This window comes from Simochromis diagramma, unplaced genomic scaffold (assembly GCF_900408965.1).
Source record: "Simochromis diagramma unplaced genomic scaffold, fSimDia1.1 OVJJ01000293.1, whole genome shotgun sequence".
In the NCBI taxonomy this organism is placed as follows: domain Eukaryota; kingdom Metazoa; phylum Chordata; class Actinopteri; order Cichliformes; family Cichlidae; genus Simochromis; species Simochromis diagramma.
In genome coordinates, this window is record NW_024386801.1 from 8,418,335 (window position 1) to 8,432,796 (window position 14,462).

Sequence of the window (14,462 nt, forward strand, 5' to 3'; positions counted from 1 at the left end):
GCAATGCCTTTTATTGACTCCTCTTAAAGAAATGCCAGAAACCAGAATTCCTTCCCTTCCCTTCACTGGAACTTTGAAGAGACATGCCAACATAATTCAGACCAACTTTAACCATATGATCATATTACCGATACACCATCAACTCTGCTGTTATTTCTAATCTTCTTTACTGCACGGCTGACTTCTCTGTTTACACAGTCATTATAATGCTTGTGTTCCACACCTATTCATTATAACAATGGAATGCATTTACACGACTTTCATTAAGTCTCAGAGGAACTCATTGATGAGAATATGTATGCCAGTGAAGCGTGAACTTCCCAATTCCCAAAAGTGTATCTCAGGTGTGATTTTAATTCATTTTGGGGAACCCGAGTGTCAATAACTGGTGTTGGCTAGCCTGCTGGCATCCGTAAATCACTCTATTACAGTATCTAAAAACAATTTAAAGCAATTAGGAGCAGTTAAGCAATTACCACCACGTTCTGATAATGGTGGTGCCTCTTTATCATTACCAAGGAGTCAATTTCTAATACAGTCACAATCTATGCTGGGGTGACTCAGAAACTAAGTTACTTCCACTATTTTAACTGACCAATTTTGTCTAATTGGAAACAATTTTCAGCAGTTAGGAGTATCAATAAAAGTCAAGCCACTTATAAAGCAGTTCTGTGGGGGCACAGCATAGCACATGAAGTGTTAGGTGGAAGGTTGCCAGACGTATGAGTAATTACTGGTTTTCTGTGTGTGTGTGTGTGTGTGTGTGTGTGTGTGCGCGCGCGCGAGCGCACGTGCATCTGTAAGCATTTGTGTAAAGACATTTGTAATAAGGCCCTCAGAGAGTGCCTAATGTGCCACCTGACTGAACAGGTCAGAATGTGCCATAAAAACACCCTCACCTTCATTAAGCCTATGAGCGTTGAAGGCTGCTGGATCCTGCACTCTGCCTGCTACCACGCAGCTCACGCTGTCACTGGAGAGGAAATGAGGAGCGATCGGCACAATGACTCACTGTGATTTGAAAGTGGCAATGGGACAAGCCAGAGATATATGCTAGGAGTGGTGGCAGTGCTCATTAACCTGCAGGGTGTTGGTGGTGAAACAGGAAGCAGCTTGTAGCCGTTGAGCTGCTGTGCATATAACTGCGTATGGGACAGATAACAGTGGCAGCCCAGTGCTGTAAATATGGAATTTCACTCACTGGTACCAGTCCCCTATTGCTCTATGTCAGCACACCTCCCTCTTTCACACCGTCACAGACTGGTAACAGCAAATTGTGTCATGCAACAATAATCTCTAACGGTTCATTGCATGAACACAGATGGAGTACTGTGTGGAAAAACATACTTTGTGTGAATAAACCTGAACAGCTAAATCCTTACCACTTCAACGGATGAATTCAACCTGAATTCCACTAGCAATCTCTGTAATGTCTTTTGTTTTAACTGGATCCTCTTTGTGAATTTTTCTAACACTTTGACAGTCAATGACAGTACACTCCCTGACTTTGACGCCCATAAAGAGTAAAACCAGCAATAAACAGACAGGAGAGAAGTAGGAGGAGAGTAGAGAAAGGGTAACACAGTGATAAAGTTTGGAAAATGAGACGCCTTATCTGCTTTTCATCTGCAGTAATGGTCGTTAGCTGAGTTTGTGCTAGCTTGCAATAAATTTTTAACCTTTCAAATCACAGGGTCATTTCTTAGAATTCGTAAGGAGACTGTTAAATAAATCTAAAGGGTTTTATTTTTTTCCACAGGGTATAGCTCATTATATTGGAGCAGCGGAACTGAAACCAATACCATATGGCTGTTAAAAGAAGAAACTCGATTAGAAAGCTAAAAGGGTCACATGAAGGCACTGGGTTTCAAGGGTGAGATATGCAGACAGAAAAGAGTAAGACCGAAGGACAATAGACTTTGGGTTCTATATGTTTATTTGGAGACAGAAGCTAAGTGACTTTAATTGTTTCTCAAATATTAAGAAATTAGAAAGCAAGGGGACTGGTATGGTATGGTATACACATATGTTTAAAGTACGGTAACTTTAAGCATATGTCTATCGATTAGGATAAACCTATTTAGTTTAAATAACAAATAACCTTCTGCTAAGAGTTAAATGAGTTGTTTTATATCTCCTAATTTACCAATAAGATCAGAAGACAGATAGAATATAAAACTGGAAACGTGTAAAAATCCACCCTATAGCCTAAACATAAACCCTTGCAAACATGGGTAAATTTCCTCCACCTATCCCAACCCTACCCCACCTTTTGCCCCCTTCACCCCTTCAGTCAGACCACCTCAGAAACTGTCTCTACTCTGTGGTCTAACCTCTTGGAAGACCAGAGCATGAATCATGACCTCACTCTTGTTAGCTAATCACATCACAAAAAACAATGACCCCTGTAGGAAGCAAGACTTAAAAACCAGGAAGTTCAGATAGAGGGATAGCCCAAGGGTAGTAATCAATCATCGGGTGTCTAGTGTGAGGTCACCTGCATGTGTGTCTGTGCATGCTTAAAGCAGTCATTGCTTGAGCTTATTTTGGAATCTAGGTCTGTTTAAATCCCTTAATTTTTAGGATTGCGTCTACAAGATCTTGTCAAATCCTTGTAAAATAGCAAAATGAGTAGCATAGAGCATTTGTGTTGCCAGGTAACTGCTGGTTAGGTTTGGTCTTACTGAAATTCGGACCTATTTTGACAGTAGACCTCATAGTGACAGATATAAAGTATCAGGAAAAATACTTCTTGCTCAAACTATTATTGTTCCATGACCTTCATTCCTGTGATTTGTGAATGTGATATGACCCTTTGTTTCCAAGGTTACAGCATGGCACCATCCAATTAGTGGCAATGTTTTGATTGACAGCTAGATGCACTATAGGAAGCTGATATTCTCCCAGCTTCACACCATTTTCTTCCTCTGACAGAACAGGGAATCTAGGGGAAAAATGTTTCATATTTTCTCCCCCTTGTCAGCACACTCTTTTATTCACTTACTTTTGATTTACTTTCAAAAGCGCTGCTTCCAATTTAAATGTCAATGATTCTTGCATTTTTTGGGGGGGGTAATTTCTTGCATTTTTTAATTGCATTTTATGACTAAAATTTGGATGAGGTCGCTGTTGTATGAAGATGCAAAAATAGTGTCATCTAATCCTTTAAAATCATTACCCAAGCACATTGTAGTCTCATGAGAGACAGTATTCACCTTTAGAATTCACAGTAAAAGTAGAGCAGATTTCTTCAATCCCACAATCCCTTAGGGCAAAACAGAAGAACACAGGCTGTCAGCCAAGAAGAAAACAACCCATCCTAGGCCCTGTGGCATGTGTCATTATTTAGAGTTGAAATAGATTAATTCCCTGTACTGACTGGTGTGAAAGATCATATTTAGCCTATACAGTGGTAATATATCATAATAATATGGAATGCACTTCAGTTGATTAGCTTCCTGCCTTCACACACACTATACAGGTCCAAAATACAGGGAAATATGCTTGTTTTTCACAGAGAATGGCTCTGGGAGTAATTATAGTGTTCATGTTAAGTCATGGGCAGCTTGATACACCACACCTGTTCCACTGACACATCGGCTAAATGAAAGAGGAAGGCCTGTAAATGCATATTCTCCTGCTGTTTATAACTATGTGTACGAAGCGCCCTAACCCTCTGTCTGCCTCTCGTTCTTTCCCCTTAAGCTGTCTTTGAGTAGCCTTTTGTAATGGGTAGATATGGTTAATGTACCGTGTCACTGCATGTGACATACCTTCCTTTCATCCTACTTCTTTACTATACAGAAAATATATACATTATGTGCTTTTGGAGCAGATTGTTTTGATAATGTCTCCATTACCGTCAGGTCTTGTGCAGTTCTGAGAAAGCACGCATCAATTCACTTGTCCAAAATAAGGTTAAAAAAAATAAAAACACAGATCCTTTTTCTGCACTGAGTCACATAGTGAAGTATCATTCAGAATTATGGAAAACACCCAGTTATTCAAGGGTTTTTTATTTATTTTTCACTCTTGTACTGCAGAACAATTCTCAAGGCATCAAAATTATGAAATAACACAAATAGTAGTCAAACAGTAGTAAAGAAAGTGTAAACAAAATAAATATATGTCTTAAATTTCAGCCACATTTTACTTTGATTACAGCTCTGCACACTCTTGGCATTCTCTCAAGCAGCTCCGGGGGATTGTTACCAGCAGCACTTCAGCTTTGGAGAAGTTTATCTCCACATATGCTGAGCACTTGCTGCCTGCTTTTTCCTACATCTAAACCATCTCAGCTGGATTTAGGTAAGGTGATTGTGGGGGTCAGGGGATCTAATGCAGCACTTCTTTATTCTCCTTACATAGCCTCAGGGTGTGTTTTCTGGTCATTGTCCATTGAAAACCAAATTAAGCACAAACCAGACTGCAAGATGTGTTGCTGCAGTATGAAAACCGTATCTATCGCTTTAAATTTAAAATATGACACACAAGCTGCCTTGTTTAAACTTTTTGGACTGCATGATAAATGGATGGATAAATCTTTTTTGAGCTAATTAAAGAAACAATATAAAATACGCTAACTAGTAAGATTTACAGAGAGAAACTGTTAGTACTTTTGAACAGAGCTACGATAGATGTTCCTTATTTCTAAAGTCAAGCTAAATTGATCAGCTGGTTAAAAAAGAAAGAAAGAAAAGGAAATCTCTCATGGCATAATTTCAAAGCCTAGATACAATTTTTCATGTATTTAGCTCTGGCACTAATATTTTTGTGGTTGAATCTTAAAAAGCTGGCAAAAAATTTGATCAGTATATTTAAGTGTGGTCGTGACTCGTGCACTTAAACAATGGCATCAATTGTAAGCCAGTCTAAACTATAGATCTTGTGTAACTGTAGCTTGGCTGTTGCGGCCCAGATTTTTTACTCCTATATAAAATTTAGAGTTTATCAAAAACAAATGTTTACCCTTTGCCCTGGCTACAATTTAAACCTAAAACCACATGGGTTATCCATATTATGAGTGTCTGTATATTACATCTATACTGCTTTCTTAAAGTCATGAAAGTAAAGCATTTGTTATGATATGCTGCATGACGTGAAGCTCTTTTTATTAGCCAAGTTGTACAATGTAAAGAAAATACTGTCACGGTATGGTACATTACTAACTTTCAGAGGTCTTTGGGGAGGAGTCCACAAATGATTCCCCATCTCCTTTCCCAGCAGGACATGTCAAGGATTATAGAGCTCTGTTGTGTTAGAGCTGTCTTTGGGCTGTTGACAAAATATCTATGCAGCACCCCTGGTGACTTCAGCTGCACAAGTTTTGTAGACTGTGTCAATGAATGTCAGTGTTGTAAACCTGTTTTCATGGACTCAGTCTCCTCCTTAGGCCAATGAATTTTATGTTTACCTTTAAAAGGAAATGGTCTATTGACTGCCTATCCCGAAGAGGTGGCACTGTTTCTCTGGGCCTGGGGAGTGACTGAAAGGAATGAAAGGACAGATGGACCCAGGAAGAACTGAATCCTTTGATGTGTGGTTAGTGATAGAGCTTCAGGTTGATGTGTTTTGATGTCGGTGAGCTGAGCTGAGCCTGTCAGGTCAAACTCAGAGCATGCAGTCAAACTCCAAGGATACACTTTGAACACTGTAAAATAGATATTTTATTAAAGGATTCTACAAATACATATACGTTCATATATTTTCTGTATTTGATTCCAAAGGACAGTCAAATTACTTACCAGATTTTAAAGTAGACAAGTGCTGTATTTGTTGTTTTAATAAGAACGAGTTTACCATTTACACTTTATAGCCTCAGACTCAAAAATGCAGAAGCCAGAGTTGAAGTCCTGCTGCTTTGTTGTTTTCACATCCAGATGTTGACTTCAGGTTTTCACCTTTGGATGGCGATACTCCCTGATGTTCTTTTTAAGAGCATGCTAAATATACATGCTAAAGATAAAGCAGTAGTAAAGGAAAAAAACAATGCTGCTTTTGTCCTAGTCATAAAAACGCGCGCACACACACACACACATATAGTATGCAGATTGAAAAGACTCCCCTGATGATGCCCCAATTAGGCCTGACCACATGGAAGCTGCTGAGTGTGAAATTGAAAAACATGGATAATAATATAATGTTAGTACTCTTACTTTCAAATACTATTAGAGCATAACCAGAGAGTCCCCATACAGGCAACTAGTCCCAAGTAAAGACCTCTGACACCTACAAAGCAATGACTCAGCGTGGTGCCGTTCCTCATAGATGTGACGTAAAGTATGATCTTTTTGTTCTTCTTCATCATCATCGTCAGCTTTAAAATGCAATAAATACAGAAATGTTTAGAACCACTGGAATGAAGCTTACTGCACAAACTCATTTAGGCAATACAATAAGTGATACTTGAACAAAGAGGTAATTACCCTTAAAATGCTCCAGCTTAGAACATCCAGCATTCAAGTGGTTCATAAAATTGCAACACAGCTGTTGCTTGGCCACAGTTTTACTCATAAATATGAAACTTTGTTGTGGAAAATGGGCATGAAATCAATTAGACAAATAATTAAAGTCAAGGAGAAACGACTAAAGTTGTTTTTTTTCTCAAGAGCGATTTGACAAAATCAGAGAGGAAGTGCAAGCATGTGTACCGAGGGCAGAGATTGACAAAATAAACAGAGTGAAACAGTGTCTTATTGATTTCAAAAGACTCAGAGGGTGGCATCATATTTCATGATGTTCAACACCCTGTGGACAACACAACTAAACACAAATTAGATACTAAGCCAGAGTTTACAGACAGTCTGTTTGTGACTTAGTATTAATGTATAATGTCTAATAGAAACATAATAAAACATATTTCCTTTTCCAAATGTTTCCTGTTTCCTTTGGAGATGTTATCCTCTGTGAATTCTCAAGGTTCTAAAAACAAAACCAAGACAAATTTCATCTTCTCTCCTTTTATTTCTCTCTCTTGTCCAAGTTATAAAAGCTAGGTCAAAATCATGGTTGCAGCTCAGATGGCTTAGAACATCTCCCTGGCTTTGGTCTTCAAAGAGGCCCCAAGAGAACCACAATTTTTGCCTCTTTTAACCTTCCTTCCCCTCGTTTGTCAGAGAACCACTCTGCTGACAGCAGACCCACTGCACTGCTCACACTGTCAGTTGTGTGATCCCCTAGCCAGAAGGTTCACATCTCGACACCTCCGAACCACTATTTCCCAGATTCGATCTAATTATCTGACTGTCTTCACTAAGTCACTTTGGCACCAAAACTGTTGCTTCTTCTGTATTCTACCTCTCAGGATTAAACCAAAGGGACTGACCGAGACAGCCAGAGTTGCCCGCTGGGATTCACGAGACCTCTGAGGCCCCAAACACTGATATACTGTTCTGTCATCTCTTTCTGTCTTGTTATATTCCAACTGTCTGTCTGTTCCCTGTAGGAGTTGGGGCGTGCCTCCTAATGTGTATTTAAAATCCCGTCTGCCCTGTCACCACATTGTTAGGATGATGTCTGCACTGCCGTTTTGCAGGGCGCTCTGTTTTGATTTGATGACAGTGGAACCACTGGTGTATGCTCTGCTGGGGCCTACAGACTCTGTGTTTGTCTGCTTTTTATCCCTACATCCATCCTGTTCCTCCATCCCACCACTCCTCCACTCCTGGGGTTTATGTCTCTTTTCCCCCTATTTGTCGCAGCTTGTCTTGTCATAACTCACACTGGCTATCTGATGACACAAGAACACAGAGGACAAAAAAAATATTTATGTGTGTCTGCGCATGTAGACTCAGCATCTTATTACACCGTAATCAGTAGTGTAGCAGCCAACAGCAGGGAGCAAATCACATTAAGATAATTGGGAAACACTTCATGTTGGACAGCTGGGGCTGTGCTGGATTGATTAAATAAATTTGGTGTCACACAGAAAAAAACAGCCTTCCTAGACCTAGAATCTCACTTGGGTGTGTGCATTTATGCGTGCGTGTGTGTGTGAGTCTGTGTGTGTAGGTGCATATGTGTGCTGTGCATGCAGGGATAAAAGACCCAGGAGAGAAACATTCTGAAAAACAAGAAAAGGTTCTTTCGCCTGCAAGTTAAAAACACACAAAGAATCAAAGCTGAAATGGTACACAGCAGAGAGACAGTCCTCTTCTTCCTTTGGGAGAAAAATTGTTACACTGAGAAATAAGCAGTGCTTTGTTTGTCATCAGCACGGAATTCTCCTCAGCGACCACTAGATGTCACTATTATCTCTGCGTCAAATTCCACTCAGACATGCTGCTTGCTGACATTGTTTGGCTCTCAAAAGATAACACTTGCCAAATCTGTGTAGACGGCTCTTTTTAACACAGTTCCCTGAATGTGTAACTAGACTTGTCTCAAAATGATAAACTGATTTGATAATTACAGCGTAACTGTTTATTGTGGCATGTTAGGAAACACACCTTTATCGAACACAAGCAAAGCAGCGCAGGCGTGAAGGGGATAAATGTGCAACTTTTGCCTTCTAAGGTCACCTCATTTCCACTGGTGTGAGGCCACAGTGTCTTAAACTAAGAGTATGCAAATGAGGAGCAAGTAATCAAAGTTCAAACTGAATTGTTTAAGAGTTCACTGAACTGGAATAAAAAGATGTGCAGGAAATTACTTCAGTTTGTCATTGCTGTGGCAAATTAGGCAAGGACTGAATAAATGGATTAGAAGAAATGTGTGTGTGTGTGTGTGTGTGCGTGCGTGTGTGTCTGTGTGTGTGTGCTTGAGTGAACTATGTTTTGTGTGGCTTTGGAATCATGTGCATGTGAGCATGCTTTAATTTATCCGTACACACAAATATGTTTTTGGGTTTTTTTTCGTCTGCATGGTTTTGACTAGCGAGATACATGGCATAGCTTGGCATTTTTTAATGGCGTACATTCTACTCCTCCCTGTGTTGTCATGGTGATGTGTCCCTTCCCAACCTTTTTTTAGATAGGTATGCAGGGTCTGTTCCTTCTTTGCAATCTGACACACATAATGCAGAGCTCCCATGAAGTCATAACATATTAAAGGTTCAGTGAACAAGTACACAGCATATATGTGGACCAAAATTCAAAACTTCCTTGCCCTCACTTCATGAGGATGAGCTAAACTTATGCCCAAGCTTATAAAATACTTGATGTTAAACCTAAACAAACCTTGAAGGGATTTGAATTTTAAAATAGCATTTCCCTTTGAGGTATTTACAGAAATTTAGATATTGCTCACTCAAAGTTTTTTTCTTTTTTTTGAACTGTCCACCTCGCTCCACCCCACAAGGTGGTACATAACAAGGTAGAACTCCCATGCCAGGCATTTGTAATCCATTAGGAGAAGAAATGAGGACCTGGCTGCTGCCAGGACTTTAAACACCCAACTGATCTTATTTAGATTTAGTCAAGGAGAGGAGAAAGGAGAAAGGAGCAGTCTGGATAGACAGGCTTTACGGTCTTATCTGCAGCCTGTGCTAACATCCACTTTTCACACCTTCTGTTCTATCTGCTGCCGACATAGACATGTAAACACATGCACGCTGGTACAAGAGAACACACACGCACACTTGAGGACACGGTTGATAATAGAAACGTCACTGTATGATTAATTATCACATGTATTGGAAATGATTTTGCACAGATAATATATTTACCGGAGCAATGAATTGTCCAAGCTGCTCTGTGTGGCTTACATGAGTGTAGCATTGATTTGTTCATTACTGGTGTAGACAAAAGAACAATTATTATCCCAATGTTAGCATGCACAAAATTCAACACACCTGTAGCGACTCTATTATCTCAGTTCATAGCCGTTTTTCCTATTTACAATTTCCTGTTGTTTTCTGCAGCTGAACACAACCTTTGTCCCACACAAACACACACATTCCCATTCAGCAAAAAACCCTTAACACGTTATTATCAAGGCAGACAAAACAAACCATTTTCCTTTATGAGTGGTTTCCTATTACATTTCAACGGGAAGCAAATTAGGGTGAGGAGACTGTTGCTGATGAGAAGTGTGTGTCTGGATGCCAGGTGCAGTGGAGTGCTCGTTTTGCATATCAGAGAAGTGTGATTATGAGTAGAGCCATGCATATTCCACATTAGTGGACGTAATGACCGAATGAGGTGTGACTAAATGAGAGGTTACCGCACACACACACGCACACACACACACGCACACACACAGTTACTTATGCAGATAGACACATTAATACACACGCAACTTGCAATAAACTTGAAAAAACACTGTCTACTGTATGCGATGAGTGCAGGGTTATCAGTAATGGAGCAGACCAACCGAGAAAACGCGACAGCAATGGATCCACATCTCCATAAAACCTGTTCTCTCCTTACTGCCCCCATACATATTCAGATGGGCCGACTGAAGCCGTGCCACGTCGTTAGCAAATGAAAAGTAGTTTAGCATGAGAATGAGCCCAGGGGTCACAGGAAGAGAGATGCACAGACACAGAACAAATTCCACTCGGCCTGTAATTGGCACAAGGGGAAAAAGGAAGCACGGGACAATGAGGGAAAGAGGAACTTTTATTTAATTTATTTTATAAGCATTACATCCATAATACTGCCTGTAACTGGACAGATTTTTGTAAAGAACATCTGTTTGCATAATAGAGGCATTGTTGCTAGACTGAGCCATCTGATATTGAAATCACGGTGGCCTTGCCTTGCAGGGCTTCATATTCAGGTAAGATGATACATTTGCATCAGCAATAGATATGGGTTCTCATTTGACACAACAACTCACAACAGTTGTACAATACCGATAACAAAATCTTTTTCAAATTAGCTATACTGTAAAGACAGAGTGTGAGAAATATCTGCAAGTGACAGCATGCAATCATGTCGTTTGCTGATGTATTAACGGGGTTATTCTTATAGTTTTGGCAGCAAATAAAATCCATTAGATTTTTTATTAAGTTAGGAAATGTTTAGTGTACACCTGAAGAAAACATAGTTACAGCCGATCAGGCAAAACCTGCAGCACAATGCTTAGTGGCTACCTAACCAGAGCAAAGCCGTTCTGTAGGGAGTCTGTGTGTTTTTCTATAAGTTTGCATGACACAATATGTTCGGTTAATGCTTGTTATCTTGCCCAAACAAACACTTTTGCAAGAGTTTCTGATCAAATAAAAACTAACACAATAATTTAATTAAGTAGTGATAAAATTATATCTTAAATTATTGTTAACTGTTTGTACTTTCTATAAAGTAAAAATGACAATTTCTGGAGTTATTTGTAATTCAAAAGTGCAAAATCTTACTAAGTCTACTTGTTCATTATACGTGCACGTTTTTTAGAAAGCATGTGGTTATGCTTTAAGTCTAACTTCCAGCATTTTACATTAAAAAACGGCTGCTATGCACTGGGTACTGAGCACTTCTGACGTGTAGATATGGTGTAAACCTAAACCAGCAGAAATGAAAACTATCTGCTCTATTTCCAGGAAACAGTATGGGAACTAACACTCGTCTGGGTTAGATTAGGCAAACAATCTATGTGGTAGTTCAAACTGGACTTCTTGGGAAGAAGAGAACCAAGATGGATCAGTAATCAAGATCAACACCAGTCTGAACCAATTTACGCAACCTTAGAGAAACTGGCACGCTTCAGTGCTCACCATATACCTTTTTTTCTCTTTTTTTGCTTTCTTTGTCTTTTCTTTCCACCCCTAACTCAAATTTCTCTCTCTCTCTTTTCCTCACTCTCTCTCTTTCTATTTTTTTATATGTAATCTCTTTCGCACAAGTTTTCACGAAGCAGAAAGTCATTAAGAGAGAGGTGACAGTGATGGTTCAGCCTGAAAGAACACAGTCTCCCCAAGCAGGCTTGACCACAGCTGCACACAGATTAGCTTATTACAGGTCATACACATTCTTTTTTCTAGTTTTGCAGGAAAAAAAATCCAAAGAGCAGCCAGGTGATGTTCTCAGAGCAGCCTTTCGAGTTACAAATCAGTTTAACTCTTCTTTTCTTTTGTTTGTTCATTTTCTTCCATTATGAGGCATCAGCAGAGCTAATAGATTTCAATATATAGAAGTAAGACGCTCTGTTTGCTCTTAATAATGCATAACGAATCTACACATACAAGTCAAGTCCAAAAAAGAGTTGTGTAAAATGTCAATAAAAACAGAATATATTGACTTGCAAAACTTTAAAGCTTTCACGCATAAAGCAGTACAAATATAACAAATCAAGTGTGAAGAGAAAATATTTTTCTATCTATTTTTCTGTTAACACACTCTGAATATGTATTTTAGCACTAAGAAAACCAGTTTGTTTGTTTTGGTTGTTTTTTGTGTATAAAGTCAGATCTGTGTTCACTAACAATACTTTTCAGAAGTGTTGTTGTTTTCATGTGATCAATTTGCTTTTAATTCAGTTACACCTCAGGCATCAAAGATCATATTGTTTTTCAGGTTTGTCCCTGGTTTACAGAGATTTATTGTTATTATATAAAATAATTAATAGAATCCACAAATTCTTGATCAAATTATTTACCTTTATTGTTGACATAGTGTATCTGCCGTCACAGAGTGGTGAACTTGTGTCTGAAAGCCAGGCTCTGGGTTGCTCTTTTTGTCACGATCCCTGGCAGCTTCTGGCTTCCCCTTCTCTCCTCTTCCCTTTACGTTCCTTTCCTCTCTCTCACCCTTCTCTCACCTGTTGCCTCTTCTCCTCTGTTGTGAATATAGGCAATGTAGGCAAGTGAGCAACTCATCTGCTCATCTGTGTATAAAACGATTAGTTCTTCATCTTTCCCAGATTCTAAAATCTACTTGCTTGGTGACCACTTCAGGCTTTCTTTAGCTGTCAGGAAATTTAACTGCGTTACTTAGATTCATCTTATATTGTCTCAGATTCCTCAGATGTCAGGCCCTCAGACCTCTGTTGTCTGGAGAACACTCTCTGGTTTCCTCTTTCTGCTCTGGGTGAATTTCCCCTCGCTGCCCACTCTCTGACTCTCCACCTGGCAAAGATAAACCTTAACCTGCCAATCCCCTGAGCAACTCACCTGAGCCCTTCCTCTTGTGTGCCCACTCTGAACTGAGTCACTACTAGTATCAGTAACTGCTAACTTGCCTCAATGTTTTGGTTGGTTATGACAGTTTCTCATTATGACATGGCATTTTTCAGTAAGAGCATTATTATAACTGTACTAAGGTCAGGAATAATTGTTAGAATTGTTAGAATTATGCTGTTACTTGTGTTACAAAGGTTGTTCAGTTCTCTGCAGAGCATGGATGGAAAGAAAAAATAACATGGAACAAACATGTTTTCTGCACACTTGCTCTACAATTAGCTCGAGGAGTTAAATGGTGGAACGGTCAACAATGGGGATATGGACACTACTTTTATTTTTATTGCACAAAAGGACAAGAGCACAAACTGCGTCCAGTACAGAAACAACTGAATTATACTGCTAATACAATTTTGCCCCCTCGCAATGAATCTACAGACAGCATGCTAACAAGAAGATATCCAAGAATCGATAAAGCTGAGTGAATGCCGACCCCAGCCTGGCAGCCAGAGCCTGAACATACAGGTAAAAAGAAGCAATTTAAAAACACGTGTAACAAATTACTTTTTCCAGTAAGTAAATACTACATTAGTTTTAAGAAAAGTTCTGAATAATGTGTAATATATACTACTTGTTATTCTTACTAATTAAGAAAAACTTGCATATTTCCAAAACAATCACATTTCTCACTTTCAAAATTAGATATCGCTTACAAGATATCCCTGCAAATCATTGTTCTGTTTACAGTATTAATAGGTCCCAGCCCAGTCCAACATTTTGCAACATAAGATGGACTTAAATAATATTTTCAATTTTTCTCACATTAAAAATATACACAAGGGGTGAACGTGAACAACATCTCCCCACGCCCCTTAAACTTTTCCCTGTCAAATTTTATTGATTAGGCATAAAAGCACTTTTGCATGCTAATGGCCAAACAACCATCACAGATGACATCTGAAATTTCTTGCAATGTGTGTGTGCCTGTCTGTGTGTATACCTCATTAAGCCCACAGCAGAGGACAGTAGTCTGGCCAATTGCACTGAATTCTCTCCTCTCCTTCCAAACACCCCTCCACTCCCCTCCCCCCCTGCCTCGTTCCTTCCCAAACCTCCCAAACAAATACAACCATTTGCATATTGCTTAATGGTTTGCAAATCATCCGACCCCCCAAAATGAGCTTAATTGAAGTAATGCATCATATTGCCAGCTGATGTAAGAAGGATAATCATTTCTAATGTCATTTTCAAACATTTTGTCTTTTTTTTTACCCATTTGTTTATAATGAGCAAAGGGTTTTGGGGAGTATCGTCAGCCTTAGACCTTAGACAAATGTCCAAATGCAGTTTCCAAGTTCAAAGTACAAAATAATGGAGTAAAGCATTATTTGACTCAAAAGTTGACAAT